At 58.4% G+C, this 22,284-nt stretch overlaps 1 protein-coding gene across 2 annotated transcripts in view; it reads left to right on the top strand.

The window, feature by feature from the left end:
* The window catches only part of SLC38A4 (solute carrier family 38 member 4), a 91,835-nt gene that overhangs the window by 5,845 nt on the left and 63,706 nt on the right, over window positions 1-22,284 (top strand). Inside the window, exon 2 of one of the 2 annotated variants that reach the window (XM_070049726.1) lies at window positions 10,221-10,423. The gene's annotated coding sequence lies outside the window, so the exon portion shown is untranslated. Of the gene's footprint in view, window positions 1-10,220; window positions 10,424-13,024; window positions 13,144-22,284 lie in introns of those variants that run through there. The other variant, XM_051851005.2, reaches the window with a different exon arrangement.

Genomic DNA, 22,284 nt, shown 5'->3' with positions numbered 1-22,284 from the left:
ACCCGGTGTGCCGGCGCCACTAGGTGGAGGATTAGCCTAGTGAGCCATGGTGCCGGCCTCATTTCATATTGTTTTATGCACACAGCGTCCCCTCTGTCAATAGGCCAGAGCTGGAGCTACATGGGTTGCAGGCATGCAGCACCGGGTCACACTCAAGTAGCACTTACGGCACCTTTTGGGGTCAAGTCCGTTGTACGGGGAAATTTTCAGATGAATTTTTTCACCGCAGAGGAAGAACTGTGCTCCAGAGAAGTGACTGGGCGAGTGCCTGGGTTGTGTCTTACCGTGGCTCCTGAGAGGCTGCTGCAGAATCTGCCAGCGCCCCTCACCCGGTGGACTCGTCCCTGAGCCGAGGGTCAGCATCCCAGGACTGCGCGCCTGGCCTGGTCCCTGACCAGCTGTGATCTCACATCACAGCAGCGTGACCCGCGGTGTGACGACTTGCGCCAGAGCCTAGAGCCGTCCACTTTGCAGCTTCCATTGCCCACATGGCCTTTGCACCAGCCAGCAGATCTCTGGCCGTGCAGCCAAGATGCCCGCCGTGGGACGAGAAAGCCGCCTGCTCCTCGCAGACGGGCACCAGCCAGCCAGCCGGGAGGAGCTGGTGGGACACTGAGGGCAGGCTTGGTGAAGGGAAGGTTTCCCCAAAGCCCAAGACCCAGCGTCCTGCCGCGGTGTCTGGGAACCCGGCCCGCGGTCCCGCAGCCCCCGGGGGGCTGTCCTGGGCCCCTTCCTCCCCCTCTCTGCCTCTCAGCCGCGAGGCCTCGCTCTCCCGTGCCCTGCTCACCTTTGGCTTTTCGCTTGTTTTTGAGGAATTTGAACTCACAGCATTCCCGGCCTCTGCGTGGGCCCCTGTGACTCAGTGTTGGCCACGCCTCCACGGTGGTCACTGCGCTCGCTCTGAGGCACGCGCAGCGGTCACTGACGCTGAGGGTCGTCAGCCTTCCTCCACCGGGGAAGAAAGTGCCGGTTTCTGTCAGGTGTGATCTGTGCCTGCGTGCCTCCCGCCGCACCTCTGAAGCCGCCTTTGAAATCAGGAAGTTCTCCTCCTCTGATCTTGAAATCGCCTCCGCCGTGATCTTGGGTCTATGCCTAAAAGCAGCGTGGGGCTAACGCCCACTGCTGGTGTCAGGTAGGGGCTGGGCATTGGTGGCCCCAGTTTTATTGGGTGGAGTGAGCCCATGCGCTTCAGCACCACCCTCCTCCCGAAGCAGGTGCCGGCTGTGGCTGAGTCTGTCTCCCTCCTTGTGCCCTTGCACCATTCTTATCGCCGTGCCAACAAGCGGATGAGCCGAAGTCCAGCATGCTGTGACCCTGACGTCTCCCTCCTCTGCTGGGCCGGGCGCCTGGCGGCAGGGCCCCGGGCTCCCTGCTTCTGTGTCTGCAGCACTCGGGGCGCTTCATGGGGGCTCCCCTTGGGTTGCCCTATGGGATCGGTGAGCTTGCGAGTTGGGAGCTGGCACTGTGTGGGGAGACCCCAGTGTGGGTCCAGGTTGGGGAGGGGGAGGCTCCCGCAAGGATACCGGGGGCACCTGGACAGAAAGGAGGGCTTGGGAGCATCAGGTTTCTTTTCTTTCTGATGTATCATGACAAAAACAGCAAGCCCAGACACTTCCCACATGTAGAAGTGTCCACTGGTCTCCACTGGTCTCCACTGGTCTCCACTGGTCTCAGATGTGGGAGACACCTGGATGGGCGTGGGGTGGGCGGTGGGAGCGAGAAACAGGCTGGGCATGGCTACGCCCCTGTGACCCACACTGCGCATGGAATGGATCACTTTTTTAAAGATCTATTTATTTATTTGAAAGTGGAAGTTACAGAGAGAGGGGGAAGAGAGATCTTCAGTCTGCGCTCCACTCTCCAGATGGGTGCAACAGCCAGAGCTGGGGCAGACCAAAGCAGGAACCAGGAGCTTCATCTGGGTCCCCCACGTGTGTGGCAGGGGCCCACGCACTTGAGCCACCCACTGCTGGCTTCCCAGGCACATTCGCAGGGAGCTGGATCAGAAGTGGAGCAGCCGGGACACGAACTGGTGCCCACGTGGGATGCTGGTGTTGCCGGTGGTGACTCCGCCCACTACGCCACAACACCGTCACCATGGGCCACATTTTACTAGAGATCGTGGCTTTGTGGTTTACAGATCTGGAGCAGGGGCAGGGGTTGCGGCGCAGCAGGTTAGGAGCTGCCTGGGACGCCAGACCCTCCTGTCTGAGTGCCCATTTGAGTCCTGGCTGCTCGGCTCCCTGCTAATGCGTCTGGGGAGGTGGCAGAGATGGCTGAAGATGTTTGGGGACTGAGCCAGCATGGAAGATCTCTCTCTGTCTCTCCATCTCTCACAGTCACTCTGCCTTTCAAAGAATGTGTGTGTGTGTGTGTATTTTTATTTGTAAAGAAAAGCATCTTGAGCGACGGCTTAGCAGACCTGCTGGCTGTGGACCCTGCCGGCTTCCGCAGGGAGCCTGTGCAGGGGCCTTCTTGGGGCGGTCCCCGCTGCCTTGGCCTCCACCCTCCCCCCTCGGCCACCTCACTTCCCGTCAGCTCATGGCCCCGGGCCGGTTCCCGCAGAGCCTGGCTGTCACTTGCATTTCAGCTGCCACCTCGACAGTCCTTCTGTCTGGGGCTGCTTATGTGACGCCCCCGCATCTGCTGGGGTCTGCGGCTCCCCAGCACGTGGTCAGACCGGCTGGCCCGTTTCACGTCCTCGTCCACCTGCGAACGCCTCCAGTGAGGTCTTACTTCTTCTGCATCAGCGCTGTTGGGGAACCTTGGCCGCTATTTAATGTGCATTTGTTTCAAGTGAGGGGTTATAGCGCTAGCCCAGGTGGCACCTCTGAGTGACAGGCAGAGCTCCTTCAGTGGTCAGGCGCTGAGCACCCAGCACACCCGGCGCTGTCACACCAGGGACGCCGTGGTGACCAAGTCGATGAGGTGATGGGGGGGGGGGGCTCTGAACAAGAGGCCACGGTCAGGGTGGCCTGGGGCTGTGAGGCCGCAGAATTCAGTCTCCTTGTTCTTGTCAGTTGGATTTCCTTGCCATGAAATTTCTGCTGTACAAGCCTGGGAAACAAATCCCTTGAACATTTCTGCCTGCAGAAGTCACACATCGAAGAGAAAGTTGGTTATTGCACGCATCTGTATGTTCCTAGAAAGGAAAATACTACCACAAACTTGGTTCTCTTAGGCAGTGACACAGGACAGACTCCACGCCTTTCTGTGAAAGTCCTTTTCCTAGTTTTGCTCCCCAGTAAACAGCTACATCCTTGCTTTCTGCTTCCCGCCAGTACGCACGTAACAGTGCTGATAAAGGTGGCCTTTAGCGCCGTCTAGTGGCTGCCTGAATATAGAACACTAAGAATTACCTTTAAGCTAAATAGGAAGGGGGAAACAACCAAATAGAGCATTTAAATATGCAACATGTTAGCTCTCTTTTTAAAAAGAGTTCTGTTCTTTAAAGGCATAGTTACAGAGAGGGAAAGAGAGGGGAGAGATGGAGATGGATAGATACCTTCCGGATGGTTCACTCCCCAAATAGCCGCAATTGCCAGGGCTGGGCCAATCTAAAGCCAGGAGACAGGAACTTTTGGGTCTCCCATGTGGCTGCCGGGGCCCAAGCACTTGGGCCATCCTCCACCGCTTTCCCAGGCATGTTAGCAGGGAGCTGGATTGCAAGTGGAGTGGCTGGGACTTGAACTGACGCCCATATGGGATGCTGGCATTGCAGGCAGCAGCTTTACCCACCATGCAACAGCTCCATCCCCCAACATATTAGCTTGTACAAGCTTTATTTTATTTATTTGAAAGACAGATATTCCACCCCCCGGTTCACTCCCCGAATGCTTGCAACAGCCAGGGCTGGGCCAGGCTGAAGCCGGGAGCCTGGCACTTAATCTAGGTTGCTTTCGGGGTGCATGTTAGCAGGAAGCTGGAGTGCGGAGATCTGGAACTTGAACCCTGTATTCTGATACAGGATGCAGGATCCCATGCAGCATCTTAATAAAGCACCTGCCCCCTGAGCAGGTTTCTGGCTAAAACTGCCCCCTGCAGGCCAAGGAAGAAGAACCCCCAGAGATAGTCTGCAGCACCGGCATCACATATGGGCACCAGTTCAAGTCCCAGCTGCTCCACTTGCAACCCAGCTCCCCATAATGCACCTGGGAAGACAGCTGAAGATGGGTCAAGTCCTTAGACCCCTGCACCCGTGTGGGAGACCAAAGGAAGCTCCTGGCTCCTGGCTTCAGCCTGGCCCAGCCCTGACCACTGTGGCCGGTTGGGGAGTGAACCAGCAGATGGAAGATTTTTCTCTCCCTGTCTATCCCTCTCTCAGTAACTCTACTCTTCAAATAAATAAAAAGTTAATATTTAAGAAAAAAAAACCTTTTTGAGCATCCTGCTGGTCATGTGGAGGAAACCGGAGGTGTAAACACCACTGCATCTGTTAACATCTCCACAGGGCATTGTCTGCCCTGACACGGAAGGACCACGTCACCCTGGTGGCTGGTGGCCTTGCTTCCACAGGAACTCCGGCTTGGCCACTGCGGAGCACCAAGACATGTCCTGGTCTGAGGTAACACCGCCACTCCTCTCTCTCCCACTGATGGTGGCACACACCACGGTGAGACGTCACACTCACACTGTGTGGTCTGAGTTACCCCACTGCTCCTCACTCTCCCACTGATGGTGGCACACACCACGGTGAGACGTCACACTCACACTGTGTGGTCTGAGTTACCCCACTGCTCCTCTCTCCCAGTGATGGTGGCACACACCACAGTGTGACGTCACACTCACACTGTGTGGTCTGAGTTACCCCACTGCTCCTCTCTCCCAGTGATGGTGGCACACACCACGGTGAGACGTCACACACTGTGTGGTCTGAGTTAACCCCACTGCTCCTCTCTCTCCCACTGATGGTGGCACACACCACGGTGAGACGTCACACTCACACTGTGTGGTCTGAGTTACCCCACTGCTCCTCACTCTCCCACTGATGGTGGCACACACCCCGGTGAGACGTCACACTCACACTGTGTGGTCTGAGTTACCCCACTGCTCCTCTCTCTCCCACTGATGGTGGCACACACCCCGGTGTGACGTCACACTCACACTGTGTGGTCTGAGTTACCCCACTGCTCCTCACTCTCCCACTGATGGTGGCACACACCCCGGTGTGACGTCACACTCACACTGTGTGGTCTGAGTTACCCCACTGCTCCTCACTCTCCCACTGATGGTGGCACACACCACGGTGAGACGTCACACTCACACTGTGTGGTCTGAGTTACCCCACTGCTCCTCACTCTCCCACTGATGGTGGCACACACCCCGGTGTGACGTCACACTCACACTGTGTGGTCTGAGTTACCCCGCCGCTCCTCTCTCTCCCACTGATGGTGGCACACACCACGGTGTGACGTCACACTCACACTGTGTGGTCTGAGTTACCCCACTGCTCCTCTCTCTCCCACTGATGGTGGCACACACCACGGTGTGACGTCACACTCACACTGTGTGGTCTGAGTTACCCCGTCACTCCTCACTCTCCCACTGATGGTGGCACACACCACGGTGAGACGTCACACTCACACTGTGTGGTCTGAGTTACCCCGTCACTCCTCTCTCTCCCACTGATGGTGGCACACACCACGGTGTGACGTCACACTCACACTGTGTGGTCTGAGTTACCCCGTCACTCCTCTCTCTCCCACTGATGGTGGCACACACCCCGGTGAGACGTCACACTCACACTGTGTGGTCTGAGTTACCCCACTGCTCCTCTCTCTCCCACTGATGGTGGTACACACCACGGTGAGACGTCACACTCACACTGTGTGGTCTGAGTTACCCCACTGCTCCTCTCTCTCCCACTGATGGTGGCACACACCACGGTGAGACGTCACACTCACACTGTGTGGTCTGAGTTACCCCACTGCTCCTCTCTCTCCCACTGATGGTGGCACACACCACGGTGAGACGTCACACTCACACTGTGTGGTCTGAGTTACCCCACTGCTCCTCTCTCTCCCACTGATGGTGGTACACACCACGGTGAGACGTCACACTCACACTGTGTGGTCTGAGTTACCCCACTGCTCCTCTCTCTCCCACTGATGGTGGCACACACCACGGTGAGACGTCACACTCACACTGTGTGGTCTGAGTTACCCCCACTGCTCCTCTCTCTCCCACTGATGGTGGCACACACCACGGTGAGACGTCACACTCACACTGTGTGGTCTGAGTTACCCCACCGCTCCTCTCTCTCCCACTGATGGTGGCACACACCACGGTGTGACGTCACACTCACACTGTGTGGTCTGAGGTAACCCCACTGCTCCTCACTCTCCCACTGATGGTGGCACACACCACGGTGTGACGTCACACTCACACTGTGTGGTCTGAGTTACCCCGTCACTCCTCTCTCTCCCACTGATGGTGGCACACACCCCGGTGAGACGTCACACTCACACTGTGTGGTCTGAGTTACCCCACCACTCCTCTCTCTCCCACTGATGGTGGCACACACCACGGTGAGACATCACACTCACACTGTGTGGTCTGAGTTACCCCACTGCTCCTCACTCTCCCACTGATGGTGGCACACACCCCGGTGAGACGTCACACTCACACTGTGTGGTCTGAGTTACCCCACTGCTCCTCTCTCTCCCACTGATGGTGGCACACACCCCGGTGTGACGTCACACTCACACTGTGTGGTCTGAGTTACCCCGTCACTCCTCACTCTCCCACTGATGGTGGCACACACCACGGTGAGACGTCACACTCACACTGTGTGGTCTGAGTTACCCCGTCACTCCTCTCTCTCCCACTGATGGTGGCACACACCACGGTGTGACGTCACACTCACACTGTGTGGTCTGAGTTACCCCGTCACTCCTCTCTCTCCCACTGATGGTGGCACACACCCCGGTGAGACGTCACACTCACACTGTGTGGTCTGAGTTACCCCACTGCTCCTCTCTCTCCCACTGATGGTGGCACACACCACGGTGAGACGTCACACTCACACTGTGTGGTCTGAGTTACCCCACTGCTCCTCTCTCTCCCACTGATGGTGGCACACACCACGGTGAGACGTCACACTCACACTGTGTGGTCTGAGTTACCCCACTGCTCCTCTCTCTCCCACTGATGGTGGTACACACCACGGTGAGACGTCACACTCACACTGTGTGGTCTGAGTTACCCCACTGCTCCTCTCTCTCCCACTGATGGTGGCACACACCACGGTGAGACGTCACACTCACACTGTGTGGTCTGAGTTACCCCACCGCTCCTCTCTCTCCCACTGATGGTGGCACACACCACGGTGTGACGTCACACTCACACTGTGTGGTCTGAGGTAACCCCACTGCTCCTCACTCTCCCACTGATGGTGGCACACACCACGGTGTGACGTCACACTCACACTGTGTGGTCTGAGTTACCCCGTCACTCCTCTCTCTCCCACTGATGGTGGCACACACCCCGGTGAGACGTCACACTCACACTGTGTGGTCTGAGTTAACCCCACTGCTCCTCTCTCTCCCACTGATGGTGGCACACACCACGGTGAGACGTCACACTCACACTGTGTGGTCTGAGTTACCCCACTGCTCCTCTCTCTCCCACTGATGGTGGCACACACCACGGTGAGACGTCACACTCACACTGTGTGGTCTGAGTTAACCCCACTGCTCCTCTCTCTCCCACTGATGGTGGCACACACCACGGTGTGACGTCACACTCACACTGTGTGGTCTGAGGTAACCCCACTGCTCCTCACTCTCCCACTGATGGTGGCACACACCACGGTGTGACGTCACACTCACACTGTGTGGTCTGAGGTAACCCCACTGCTCCTCTCTCTCCCACTGATGGTGGCACACACCACGGTGAGACGTCACACTCACACTGTGTGGTCTGAGTTACCCCGTCACTCCTCTCTCTCCCACTGATGGTGGCACACACCACGGTGTGACGTCACACTCACACTGTGTGGTCTGAGTAACAGGAGCAAATGCGATCTAAGACTGGATTCTCAGGTGCACTTTCCCGTGTTCTTGGTATAGTGTCGATGCACACATTGCTTACGTATCCTGGGATAAGAAATTAACATTTCATGGTTCTGATAGCTTTATTTCTTCACTAGATTGGCTCAGCGACAGCTTACACACAACCTCCTCTACATTTCCACGACTCAGTTTTGTCATTGCCCGTCTTCCACATCTGTCGTAGCCAATGTGTATCAGAGCAGAAAGTGCCACATCGTGAGCCACTGGGGGGCGCCAACAGCAGCGACGCGCTCCGGTCAGCCTTGGGATCTCTGTGGGAATAGCAGCTGGTGGCGGGGTTGTGTTCTGTCCCTGAGCTGGTGCAGCGTCCGACTCAGCCTGGCAAGGGATTCCCTTATGGTAAGCTCCTTCCACGCCGATGTCTACCATCACATCAAAGCCGTGCTCGGTGGGAGAGGCAGTAAATGTTGCACTGGAGAGCAGCCAGCCTTTCATGGCACTACAATCACAGCGTGTCAGCAGCGGTGTTGAGCTGTCAGGACCTGAATGCCGTAGTTAAGCTTAGTTCTTGGGGCCAGCGTGTGGCCCAGCGGGTTAAGCTACCTGCAGTGCCGGCATCCCTGTGAGTGCTTTTTGAAGTCCCAGAAGCTCCACTTCCTGTCCAGCTGCCCGCTGACGTGCCCGGGGAAAGCAGTAGATAATGGCCCGGGTGCTTGGGCCCTGCCACTCACGTGGAAGACCGGGATGGAGCTCCAGGCTCCTGGCTTCTGCCTGGCCCAGTGCTGGCTATTGTGGTTATTTGGGGAGTAAACCAGTGGATAAAGATCTTTCTCTTTCTGTCTCTGCCTCTCTATAACTCTACCTTTGAAATAAAATAAATACATCTTTTTTAAAAAAAGATTGATCTCGGGGCTGGTGCTGTGGCACAGTAGATTAACACCCTGACCTGAAGTGCCGGCATCCCATATGGGCGCTGGTTTGAGACCTGGCTGCTCCACTTCCGATCCAGCTCTTTGCTATGTCCTGGGAAGGCAGTAGCAGAGGGCCCAAGTCCTTGGGCCCCTGCACCTACGCAGGAGACCCAGAATAAGCTCCTGGCTCCTGGCTTCAGATCAGCCCAGCCCCAGTCATTGTGGCCAATTGGGGAGTGAACCAGCGGATGGAGGATGCCCCCCCTCCCCCGCCTCTCCTTCTCTCTGTGTAACTCTGACTTTCAAATAAATTAAATCTTAAAAAAAAGAGTGATCTCACGCTGCTGCCACACGATGCACACGCAGAGAAGGCAGTGCTGTTTCAACTGCCCCAGAGGCCTGGGCTGAAGCACTGCCCAGCCGTGGCAGCCAGGGCTGCTCTGAAGGGAGGAGAAGTGGTCCACACCGGAGGGACAGAGGTGGTGGCGGTGGTGGCGGCCCTGCCGGCCCTCAGAGCAGTGGTTGTTGTCTGAATTCCGCCTCCATAGGAGGAGGAGAGCCTGAAGAGGCAGGCTCCTGGTGTCAGGAGGGAAGTGGCTTTTCGAAGCTACTGTTGCTTATCCTCTACCCTTAGTCAAGGTCTGTTCACAGCTGCCCCAAATCAAAACAACATCGTGGGCCTCCCCCTACCCAGCATCTACTGTGGTCCAACCACCCTCGCCTGTGTGTGGGGGCAGACATGGCCTCCTTCCCTAGTGTGGTTGCCCTGGAAAGCCCGCCAGGGCCATTAGGGCTCACGGTTCCCAGCCCCAAATGGGACCCCGGGGCTAGCTTTTGGCGCCACGTCTTCTCTGCAGGAAAACAGCGTGGTGTTGGCGGCCACGGTAGGACACGCGGACTGGAGGTGGCCTCTGTTGCTCTGGCCTGCTCAGTCTGCCATGGCTGTGGTTTGCACAGAAGATGAGAAGAACCAGCAGGTCACATTGGAGGGAGAGAGCGATGCCAGTTACTGAAACCCTCCACTGTTGTGCCAGGACCACCGTGGCTGGGCCATGCCTGTCCCGCGGAGGCGTCTCCTGCACAGGCTCGACACAGGGGAGACAACGCCCCGAGTCAGGCGCAGGGTCCTCTGGGCTTCACTGGCAGAGAACATGCAACTGAGCATCCTTTGAGCCTGTGCCCTGCCGCCTGCGCGGTGCCCACGGCGAGGCGCTGGGTGGCTTGAGGCTGCGCCCCACTCGCTACCTGCTGGGGTGCCCGAGCTGCTGCCCCATGGCTGCAGAGCCCCTCCCAACAGGGCCCACTGGAAAGCTGCACACCAAGGGCCTACCAGACCTGGAGGAACTCCAAGTCGTGCAGTGGGCGCGTCACGCTCTCCCTGGACGGTGGAGGAGCCGTGCAGCATGCCAGCTACCTGCAGGGCACTGCTGGCTGCCCCTGAGTGGGGTTCCTGCACGTGGAAGTTCACAGGATCGGGGCTCCTGGAAGAGATTCCCCAAGGTGAGTTACATCTGCCATCCTTCCTCCCACCTCGTCTCGTCAGGGACAACCAGGGAGATGTCCACACAAGATGCTCCACCTGTTGAGACCCGACGGTGAGGCAGACGTGTGGCAGCTGTTCAGCACTGGTTGGGCCTCAGCCACGTGCCGCAGGTCAGGTGCCACGGTTCCCGTGACCGGGGACCCTGAGCTCCCAGAGTCTGGCTGCTTTAGGCCGGCGCTGAGAGAGGCTGCAGGTTCTATGGGGGTGGGCTGCGGCTGTGTCGCCAATGCCGCAGAATTCACACCCGTGCTCCGGTGCCTGGACATCCAGACAAGGTGCCCCGATGTGGTTTCTGGGCAGGGCTCCTGTCCCGGCCCCTTCTCAACAGGCTCACAGGCTAAGGGCTGGAGACTCCTCCTCCTCTCAGGAGGCCCAGGCTTACCAGGCCGTCACCCCCATGACCTCCCTGACCTTGACTGTGTCCTGGAGACTCTCCAGGGGATCAGGGATTTGCGTTGTAAATTCAGTCCACAGCAGGGGTTGAGGTGCAGCCCCAAACCAAGTGAAGCCTCGAGGGTTTTCCTTCACCAGGGTTTAGGAGACTACTTGACGGCTGACATGTCATCGCTGCAGCAGGTGAGGTCATGTTTCCAACCACATCCTCTGTTCTGTAGAACTTTCCCGACTCCCAGACTGAGGACGACTATTCTTTCTGTATATTAAAAATATACAAATCGCCACGTGAATCATGGGCTATTTTGGGTAAGTGCACTGTAGCTTATGCAGTAAACTAGACTGCCGGGTCCACCCTCTGCTGATCACAGTTGCGCTGGGTTGACTGCTGAGCGTGTGCTGGGCTCCAACGTCCGTTACTTCCCAGCATGCACGTGAGGTGCCTCCTCTTCACACCGCAGCAAACAGGATCACGCAGGACTTAGGATGAGAGTCAGCCAGATTTCACGCCCAAGCCAAGAAATCCCTGTCCTGTCGGTGTTGGTGTTATGTTGATTGGAGCGGACGACAGCTATCAGATCCTCCTGGGATGTTTCTCACCCACAGGGAGTTCTCGTCTCACGCCACAAAACACAGGTGTACACAGAGACCCGGCCCCAGAGCCAGGCTAAAGTCGGGGCCTGGGAACATCCCTGGGGGGCCTAGTGACGGGCTCCGCCTCTGCAGAGGAACACTGATGCCCTGGTCTCCGAACCAGGGTGCTGCCTAATGTGGGACAACGTGTTTGCAGACGTAACTGACCCGAGGCGCGCGAGCTGAGCTCTCTGGCTGCCCGGGGTGGGGTGGGGGGCCTGTATCCACCGTCCTCGCAGGAGATGCTTAGAAGAGGGTGGGGGTAGGGGTGGGGGTGGGGGTGGGGGGCCTGTATCCACCATCCTCTCAGGAGATGCGCAGAAGCAGACGGCGGTGGGGGTGGGGTGGGGTGGGGGGCCTGTATCCACCGTCCTTGCAGGAGATGCACAGAAGGGGGTGGGGGTGGGGGTGGGGGGAGGCCTGGCGCCCCCACAGCCAACCCTGGCCCAGCTCAGCTCCGTCCCCAGGGTCCCGCCCAAGCCCGGGTTCCTGACTCACACCAGCAAGAGTAAACTTCTGCCGTGTAAGCCCAGCTTGCTGTAACATCTGACAGCATCCTTAGGATCTACGCGCTACAACGCAGCCAAAGCGACTCGGGCAGGAGTGAACACAGGCGTGCGAGAGAAAAAATAAGATAACCCAGGCCCTGTCTCTGCCACTCGGATTCGGCAGGAGTCGCCCCACACTGCGCCGCGGAACCCTCGTCAGCCTCAGCGCCCGCCCTGAGCAGGCCCCGCGGGCTCTGCGTGCGGCTACGCCCGCGCAGTCAGCGCACACCGGGCACCGCAGCCGCACAGGGTGGGAGGACGCGTGGGCCGGGAGCTCGTGCGCGGGTGGCGCCTCTCGCGTGGCTCCCGCCCGTGTGTCCTGGAGCGGACGGGGTTCAGGGCGTGCAGCTGCCATCTTCGGGCCACAACCACAAGAAGAAGCCTCCGTCACGGATGGGCCCAGGGCGGCAGGAGCAGCCACCCGGCCGCCCTCGCACAGCGCCGGGGCCCGGGCGCCAGCTGCTCACGGCACCGCGGAGGAGGCGCCTCAGGGCCGCGCCTGGGAGCTGCGTGCCGCGCCGCGCCAAGCCCCCGACGCTGCGTCACGTGACGCACGTGACGACCCGGGGCTGCGTCGCACCTCGCCAGCCACGCCCCCGACGCTGCGTCACGTGACGACCCTGGGCTGCATCGCACCTCGCCACGCCACGCCCCCGACGCTGCATCACGTGACGACCCTGGGCTGCGTCGCACCTCGCCACGCCACGCCCCTGACGCTGTGTCACGTGACGACCCGGGGTGGGTCGCGCCATGCCATGCCACGGCGCTCGCTGAGAACGCCTGAGGCGTCGTCACGTGACGACCAGAGCCTCGCCTCGCCTCGCCTCGCCTCGCCCCGCCCCGCCACGTCACGTCACGTCACGTCACGTCGCGTCGCGTCGCACCCCGCCCTCGACGCTGCGCCGCGCCCGTGCCGGGGCGGAGAGGCGGGGTTCGGAGGGCGCGGGCGGCGCGCCAGGGCTCGCTCCTCGGGCCGTGTGGCCAGTCCTGGTCCGGCACGTGCGGCCCACCGACGGACTCCCCGGCCAGCGCGCCCGGGGCTGCTTGGAGCCTGCGGTGGAGCCGCCGCCCTCCCGGATGCAGCGATTGTTGCGGGCAGAAAGGTAAGTGGGCCGCGTCAGCACCGCCGCCCGAGCCCGCGCGTGCTGAGGCCTCCCGGAGGAGGTGCGGGCGAGAGGGGAGCATGTCTGGGTGCGCGGCCTCCAGCCCCGCGCCACCCTGAGTGGCACCTGCCTGCTCGTGCACACGCTGGGAGGCCGCAGGTGACGGCGCAGGCGTTTGGCTGCCACCGCTGTGGGATAGATGTCACGCGGGCTCCTGGCTTCAGCCTCACCCAGCTGTGGCTGTCGGGCGTGACCCCGCAGGTGAAAGCCCTCTGTGTCTCCAGACGGCCCCCAGCAGAGCCTCAGCTGTTCAGGACGGTGGTGCCTTTCCTCGGACCAGGCCAGAGCAGGACCTGGGATCCTGGGGCTGCAGGGACCCTGGCGTGTGCCCGGAGCCAGATGGCGGGTCGGCCGGGCTGGAGGGCGTGGCGCACTCCCGGCGGCTCCTCTGCGGCGTGGGCAGATGCAGGGGTAGTCCGCACCGGGTGGGCTGGGTTCCGCTGTCTAACCCGGAGAAGCTCCTGGGGCAGGCGCCTCTGTCTCCAGGCGCCCGTTGCTTCGCTGCTGTCCGGTGTGCACAGGGGCGGCCGGGCTGCCGGCTGTGCACCGTGTTCACCCCTCTGTGCTCTCGACACCCCTTTCTCCTGCTGCCATTCCTGCTTCCAGAGGAGACCTCCTGCGGCGGTTGTCACTTCTGCCGGCAGACGGAAGGAGTCACGGGCAGCCGTCCTTGTCACTAAGCGGAACTTACAGCCTCTCAGAGCACAGCCCAAGACGAGACGGCGACGCCTGCTTGGCGGCGAGGCTGGCCGTTGCCTTCTCTGAGTAACTGCAGACTCACGGGAATACCAGCTGGGTCGCGAGCCTTGCTCATCTCGACGCTTCCTGAAGGCCCGGCTCATCTCTGAGCCCTGCCGAACTTGGTTCTCACTCAGGCACGCCAGGGCTCAGCTAAGGAAGCCCGACCAGGATGAACAGCTGTCGTAGGGCAGCCTTTCTGGGGCGTTCTGAAGGGAACGCCTGGTCTGGGCACGAGGCTCCGTGACACCTGCTGACCCTGATCGGATTCCTGGGTGTTGAGCTGGGGACTGTGCTGCCAGGGTTCCCTTCGGGATGGAGGCTGGGAAGCCGTAGCCCGTTCTCAGTGGCTTCCCAGTGCAGAACGGTTTGAAGAGGGGCCGAGGGGTCACAGAGAATACCTGGGAGCTGAGTCCTTCTCGGTGTGCCCTGGGCAGTCGGCTGCGTATGGCCCCCACCGAGGCCTTCCCTGTGGAGCCGCTTCCTAATGGCCAGCGCTATCCGTCTGTCTGTCTGATAGCACTGACCCAGGTGTGGTGACAGGGGCTGGCAGGACGAGGCCTCTGGCAGGAGCACAGTGTCTCACCGGCACCAGGGAGTCACTGTGGCCGGTCCCGGCCCCTGAGAGGCACGGCTGTGCCATCCTTGGTCCTGCATGACCGTGCTGGGAGGTGAAGCCTCGTCACTGCCCCTACCCTCACCCCCTAGCGATGCCGCGTTTGTAGGGCAGGTGGGAAGAGAGGAAGGTGATGAGGCCACGCCCAGCTTTGCAGGTAGTGCCGTTTATGGAGTCACAGGAGTGAAGGGAGCGGTGCCACCGCTCAGCTGCTGCACGGGAGCCAGGATTAGAAACTTGTATCCCACAGCTCAGCCGCCGCTGTGCAAGCTGTCCCCGGAATGTGGTCCTCTCTAGCGGCGCAAGCCCGTAAGGCAAGCACGGGAGGCCCGGGGGTCTGTGGGCTGCTCTCAGGAGGAGGGAGCCAGGGAGCACCGGGAAGCGGGCGTGCTGGCAAGAGTAGACAGCTTAGGACAGCGTGTGGTGCGGAATGTCTCGGAGGCGCGCCAGTAAACACTGTGCAGGCACTTGGTCACAGTCTCTGAACGGCACTAATGCCTGTTCTGAGTTTTTAGTTCTTTCTGAGCTCCTGGAGTCTGCGCTGGCTTTGCAGGGGACCCTTGTCCCTCTGTCCTCCATCCCCGCCCCCGGAGTAGCCCAGGCGTCAGCAGAGGAAGGCAGTACAGCCGAGGGCAGTCCCGGCCCTCAGCCTGCACTACTGCAGGGAAGCAGGGCTTTGTTCACGTCTGTTCCGAGTCAGAGGTGGCTGCACGGGTTACGGCAGGAACCCCTTCTGAGAGATGGAGAACCAGTCTGACAGAGGGGCTGGACGTAGAGCTGCTCCCTGCTCCCTGCCCTTTGTCAGTTGAAGTAGGGGACGTCTGAGGGTTGTTTTCTTTTTTGCATTTTGTTTCCTGAACACCAATATCTTAAAATTTTTTAAAAGATTTTATTTATTTATTTGAGAGGTAGAGTTACAGACAGTGAGAGCAAGAGAGAGAGAGAGAGAAAGGTCTTCCATCCACTGGTTCACTTCCGAAATGTCTGCAATGGCCGGTGCTGCGCTGATCTGAAGCCAGGAGCTTCTTCCTGGTCTCCCACGCAGGTGCAGGACCCAAGCACTTGGGCCATCCTCCACTGCCTTCCCAGGCCACAGCAGAGAGCTGGATGGGAAGAGAAGCAGCTGGGACTCAAACCGATGCCCATATGGGTTGCCGGTGCCGCAGGTGGAGGATTAACCTACTGTACCACAGCGATGGCTCCTAAAATTTCTTTTGAAGTAGATGTTAGACACAATGAAAAAAATCTCCCTTCTGCTGGTTCACTCCTTCAACTGCTGGTAATGGTGGGGGATGGCAGGGGATGGGTGCGGAAGCTGGGAGCTGAGAGGTCAAGCCAGTCTCTCCCGAGTGTGGAAGGAACCTCTTCATGTGAGCCGGCACTGCCGCCTCCCAGTGCACGTCGGCAGGAACCTTGAGTCCGGGCCTGGGGATCCAACCCAGGCCCTGCAGAATGGCATGTGGGTGTCTTAACCGCTGCCCCCACAACCCTGTTTGAAGTATAAATTAATATGTACGGGTGTGTAAAATACCCGGTGAGGAGCCGAGCATTGCCTTCAAGGTTTTTGTGGTGCAGTGGACTTTGTTTCGGGTTTGTTTACTTCCAGATGGTTAGGAGCCAAGGAACCTTTGCACAGAGGAGGGAGGGCCCAGCAGTGGATGCACTGTTAGTGGGAGTCCGCAGGGGCACCCCTGGGTGCGGGGAGCCGCTGAGTGTTCAGACAGGAAGTGAGCGCCACCTCCGTGCCGCCCTGCTGCCACTGCCCCCTGTTCCTCTCTTCCTCCTGCCTCGGCCACTGAGCCAGGAAACAGAGCAGGCACGTGCTGTGTGCTGGTGTGTTTGGGTACTGCAGACAGGGTCACAGGGCTCTAGAGAGAGCCCCCGCCGTGCCCAGTCGGTGACCGAGTGTGGCCTTACAGGTGCAGGAGTGTGTGCCCTCCAGGTGGAAACCTACTTCAGTTTGTCCTCCTCTCTGAAGAAGGCGGAGTGTTTCCCAGTCATTCACGGGACCATTCCATCGCGAGCCCGTGACACACACACAGCAAAGCGTGGGCCTCACTCCCTGTGTCCCTCCTGGCCCACGTGGGCCCCTTCTCTCTCCAACCTAAGCGGGATTCCAGAGGCTCGAGCCACCTCCTTCCCCCGTGATCCCTGGTCTTGGCTAATTTCTTCTGCTTGTATTTTAATGCCCGTCTGGCTCCAAAAGCAGCCTTGAGGATGTTTTCGAAAATACGTGTACCTTACTTTGTTTAATTCCTTATTCTAGCATGAGTTTAGGGTACTTTGTCTCTTTTTTCCCCTGTGTGAATGCTGATGGACCGTTGTAAGAACGGCTGGGGGTCTTGGGGTGGGCTCCTCCCCTGACCGCCGAGCCTGCGCACTGTGTGTCTGCTGACAGGCGAGGGCTGTGCCAGGTCACTCAGCACTTCTCCCAGCGGGGTGAGGGTGTTCCCTTCTTCCCAGTCAGAGCTCAGAGGGGTGAGAGTCCTGTTGTCACGTGTGCTTTCCTAGGAAGCCTCCACAATGCCCAGCCTAATGAATTTGACGTGGGAGAAGTGGGGTTTAATTTTAATCCAGGTCCTTGCCTTCTACCTTAAGCACAGGCGCATATATGGTACGCAGTTTATTTAGAAGATTAAGAAAGCAGACACACAGGTGCACACACACACAGACACACACACGGACGTAGAGTGGGCCAGACAGAAGGGGTAGGGGAAGGGAAGTAGAGGGGTCACCCTCAGCACCTTCTCTGGTCCTAGTCCAGCAGAAGAGTGAGCGAGCACCTCCCAGCGCCCCTTTTTTGAGGTGATCTGATTATTGGGAGACTCATGACAGCGCCATAAACGTCCACTGGAGCTTGCTGCACATGTTACATGGCCACCCTTCGCCTGTCCTGGGTGAAAGTAAGGCCTCCTGGGAAAGAGGGTGTTCTGGCAGCTAGGACGGAGTCACATGGGGCGAGGCCTTGTGGTCTGTGGTCTGCAGCTCAGCCACCTTACCCCGCATCAAACTCGCTTTTAGTTTTGCCGTGGAGTCTGTCCCTCTGAGTTGCGTGCACCTGCGGATGTTCTCCGGTTCGTCAGAATTGTCGTCTGGTTGGACTTACTGCAGAGCAGTGGATGCTGGCCTTGATAAGTTTCTGCACATCCACGTGTCTTTGTTTGCCCTCCAGATTGGTGACTCTGTGGGTGTAGGGAGCTGGAGTTTACCAGCCACTCCTGCTGTGTGTGGACGCCTGGCTTTACCTGACCCACGGATGTTTCCCCCCAGGAAGAGCGTAAGATTGTTTCTGTTCTGGAGTTGTGTGAGTCCAGGGATGTGACTGGGCAGTCGTCCCTGGCCCCTGGCAGGATCTGCTCGGTCTTTAGGTTAATGGGTTTTCTACTCGTCTTCATTTGTCACTGCCTTCTGCTCCTACTGCCGCCGCCCTTTCAGCCTCTGCTGGCTGGCCTTGGCCTTCCTGACCTCGTCTGCTACTCCGAATGGGCGAAACCAAACACCAGTGAGGAACAAGGCCTCTGGGGTCAGGGTCCTGGGATTGGAATTTCAGCTCTGCACGTAGAAATTCCTCTCTGTGTAGCGGTAATTCTTAGCTCGGAGCCTTGTCAGTTCTGAGGACCAGCGCCTGGAGCGCACGGGAGACTGCTCTCACTTCCTGCGCATTGGTCTCTCGTTGGTGCTCTCCTTGACGTGTTGTGAGCATTGCTGGTGCGCACCCTGCAGCGGGGTCCCGGGGAGCCGAGCGCGGCTCAGTCTGCTATCTGTGGGCAGGGCCAAGCAGGAAAACAGGCCGCTCAGGGACTCTGCAGGATTGTAGGAGATTGAGAGGAGCAGAGAGAGTGTCTGCTGCACAGGTCAGTGCTGCAGGAAACCAGGCCTCCGTGCTCTCAGGCAGGAATCAGGCAAAGGCAACGTACGTCTGAGACGCTGCTCGTCCTCCTCACAGGCCCTGCTGCCTGGGAGGGAAGGGGCTGCATCCAAGTGGTGGTTGCTGGAGTCGGCAAACCCTACAGCACCTGCAGGGGCCTGTGTGGGTGCCACACAGCTCATGGTGGACAGCACGCAGCTCAGGGTGGACACCGAGGACCACACAGCTCATGGTGGACAGCACGCAGCTCAGGGTAGACACCGAGGACCACACAGCTCATGGTGGACAGCACGCAGCTCAGGGTAGACATCAAGGATCACACAGCTCATGGTGGACAGCACACAGCTCAGGGTGGACACCACATGACTCCAGGTGGACACCACACAGCTCAGGGTGGACACTGAGGACCACACGGCTCAGGGTGAGCACCGTGTAGCTCAGGGTGGACACCACACAGCTCAGGGTGGACACCATACGGCTCCGGGTGGACACCACGCAGCTCAGGGTGGACACCGAGGACCACACGGCTCATGGTGGACACCGAGGACCACAAGTCTCAGGGTGAGCACCACGTAGCTCAGGGTGGACACCACACAGCTCAGGGTGGACACTAAGGACCACACGGCTCAGGGTGAGCACCACGTAGCTCAGGGTAGACACCGAGGACCACACGGCTCAGGGTGGACACCGAGGACCACAAGTCTCAGGGTGAGCACCACGTAGCTCAGGGTGGACACTGAGGACCACACAGGTGTTTTCCCTCAGTTTTTGCGAGTGTAGAACTCGTGGCAGAATGGAGCCTCGGAGCCCGTGTTGCTGCACTTTGCAGAGAGCGGCTACAGCAGCTTGCCTGCCGCCTCACCTGTGTGGCAGTCATCCTGTGAGAGGCTTTGGGTCACAGGGATGTAAAAATTCAACTGTTATTTTTTTTTTAAGATTTATTTATTTATTTGAAAGGCAGCGTTAGAGAGGAGAGGCAGAGAGAGAGAGACACAGAGAGGCCTTCCATCCACTGGTTTGCTCCCCAATTGGCTGCAGTGGCCAGAGCTGTGCTGATCCAAAGCCAGGATCCAGGAGCTTCTCCAGGTCTCCCACGTGGGTGCAGGGGCCCAAGCACTTGGGCCATCTTCTACTGCTTTCCCAGGCCATAGCAGAGAGCTGGATCAGAAGTGGAGCAGGTGGGACTAGAACTGGTGCCCATATGGGATGCCGCACTTCAGGCCAGGGCGTTAACCCACTGCGCACAGCACCGGCCCCTCAACTGTTTTTACTGAGGATATAGGAAGATAATTCTGTCAGTTGCCTTGTTTTCAGTGTCTGTTTTGTGTGGCTAGTGTCAGAGTACCATTGTGGTCGGGACACTGTCCAGACAGAAGCACCGCTTTCCCACTGTAGGAGGAGCCCCTGGGTCTTTGCCAGTGGGCCAGAACTGAGTGGACCTCGCAGGACTGGGCTCATGCTGAGCAAGCGGAGGAAGCAGAGGGAGCTGCACGAGCACTGTTCTTAAGTCTGGGGGCTAGACCAAGACCAGAGTTGTCTTCCAGATGAGGAGGAGGGAGCCAGACACTTCCAGGCCCTATGCATGTGTGCGGCTTTGTTTTCTCAAATTACCCCACAAGCGGACGTTTCAGCCCACATCACAGATGGAGACACTGAGGCCTGGCGAGCAGACAGCTGTTGGCACAGAGCCATGTCACCTTATCCTGCGGCTGCTGGACCCCATGCCTGCTAGCTAGCTCCCTACAGAGTCAGAGAAATCACGAAATTACGGTGACACGTTTCACAAGACCAAGGAAGACATCGGAAAGGAGAGTTGCAAGGGCCATTAGTTTCCCCTAATAAGGGGCTGAAAAGAGTGTGGCAGTTTTAGACGTTTTCCTGGTTAATTTTCAAACAGAGTGATACATGAGTCGCGTTACCCAGCTTCACAGCCACGCAGACGGTGGTGACTGTGGACGTCACTGACAGCCCTCGCCTGGTCCACAAATAGAGCTGATGACTCACAGGCCTGGGTCGCTGTCACACTGGCATAGGCACCCGAGCCGGCTCCCGATGTCCACAGCCACATCTGAAGCCGGCTCGGAACAGAGGAGGCTGCAAATGCAACACTGCTCTCACTCCCAGCTCCTTCCCGGCAGCCTGACCGGAGGGAGACCAGAAAGGCCGAGGGGAGACCGGGTGCAGGTTTGGCACAGCGGCCACTCTGGAGTGTCCTTGACAAGTGTTTGCAAATACGTCCTCCCCTTCACATGGCCTTTCATGGAGTAAAAGTGGTTCCCTCACATGATACCCAATTCATTAAATGTTTTCCTCCATAGAAAAGTAGTTCGTAGTGAACCTTTTTCTGTGTTGTGGTGAACAATCTGTAAAACAGCAATCTTTAAACACTTTCCAGAATGACTTTTTATGTTTTTTAAAAATACTTATTTTTATCTACTTGAAAGGCAGAGCCACAGAAAATGAGAAAGAGCGAGAGTGAGAGAGAGTTTTGATCCATTGGTTATTCCCCAGATACCTACAATTGCCAGGCTTGAGCCAGGCTGAAGCCAGGAGACCGGAATTCCATCTGGGTCTCCCATACGGGTGGCAAGGTCCCAAGCACATGAGCAGGAAGCTGGATCAGAAATGGGGCAGCCAGGACTCATCTGGCATTCTGATATGGGTTGCAGGCATGTGGAAGTGGTGGCTTAACCCACCGTGCCACCATGCCCACCCCTTAGTGAACTTCGAGAATACAGATTCAGTGATTCTGCTTTCCTATTTAAAACTTTTGCATCATTTTCCCCTGCCTTTGGCATGAAGGCCGGAGCCCCAGCACGGATTAAACCTTCACCCTGGGTTCCAGCCCACACTGTTCTGTGCTTCCACCCAGTCACCCAGTAGGGAGGCTGGTGGCTTCTTTAGGAGCCAGGCTTGCTCTCTCCTCCCTGCTCCCGGGATCACCGCCCCTCCCCGATGCCTTCTCTCTTCCCCACTTTCCGGCACTGCACATGGCCTTGGCTGCCTGCCGTTCTCTGAGCTCCTTGTAGGCAGGAGTACTGTTGGCTCACCCTGTCTGTCCATTGCTTTCCAGTACCAGACCTGAGGTCTGCAACCTCCTCCCAGCACCACCTGCGAGACAAGACAGGTCCAACCCAGGTGTTAGCTCCCCAGTCACCATTACCCACAACATCTGGGATCACCTTCCAAAGCTTTATTATGGAGCCCTTGTGTGGCGTGGTATTTTGGCAAACTTTTACATCTACCTTGGTGGTGGTTTCTCAAAACCCCTTACTGCTGAAGATTCAGGCTGTCATAGAGACGAGGGAGCTGAGCCCAGATCATCAGAAGCCACATCTGGAGTCATATGGGCGATCATTAGCGGGCACCGCTGTGTCTGTCTTTCCCAGGCTCAGTGCCCAGTGCTGGGGAAGCCACAGAGCCGGGAGCCCCGAGAGGATCATCCTGATCACTTACTTTTGTCTGTGTCCTATAACTTGTGGGTCGTTTCTGGTAAAAATCAGTGCAGTTGTAAGTAGAGAAAAGTCTTCATGAGTGACTAGTGTGATCTGACAGTGAAGGTCAAGATCAGAGTATTGAAGACACCCGTTGTCACCCACTCATGCCTTCAGATCAGCTAGAGCCCCTGTCTGCCAGGCTGTACAGAGGAAGGAGTGGGCTCCTTGAACGGAGCAGTGACCAGTAAAGAGAACCCAGGGAGGTGAAACAGTCCCCATGGCTGCCTCTCTGAGTTCTAAGCAGTACATCCTCAGGGTCCACGGCCTCCCTGACGTGGCTGTGATAGGAACACATGTAGGATTGGGAATCTTCCTGGACCAGAGTCAGCTACTGCTGGGCCCCCAGTTTGCCCTCCTGTCTA

This window comes from Oryctolagus cuniculus, chromosome 9, assembly GCF_964237555.1.
Source record: "Oryctolagus cuniculus chromosome 9, mOryCun1.1, whole genome shotgun sequence".
Lineage (NCBI taxonomy): Eukaryota > Metazoa > Chordata > Mammalia > Lagomorpha > Leporidae > Oryctolagus > Oryctolagus cuniculus.
This window is presented reverse-complemented; position numbering and strand designations above follow the sequence as displayed.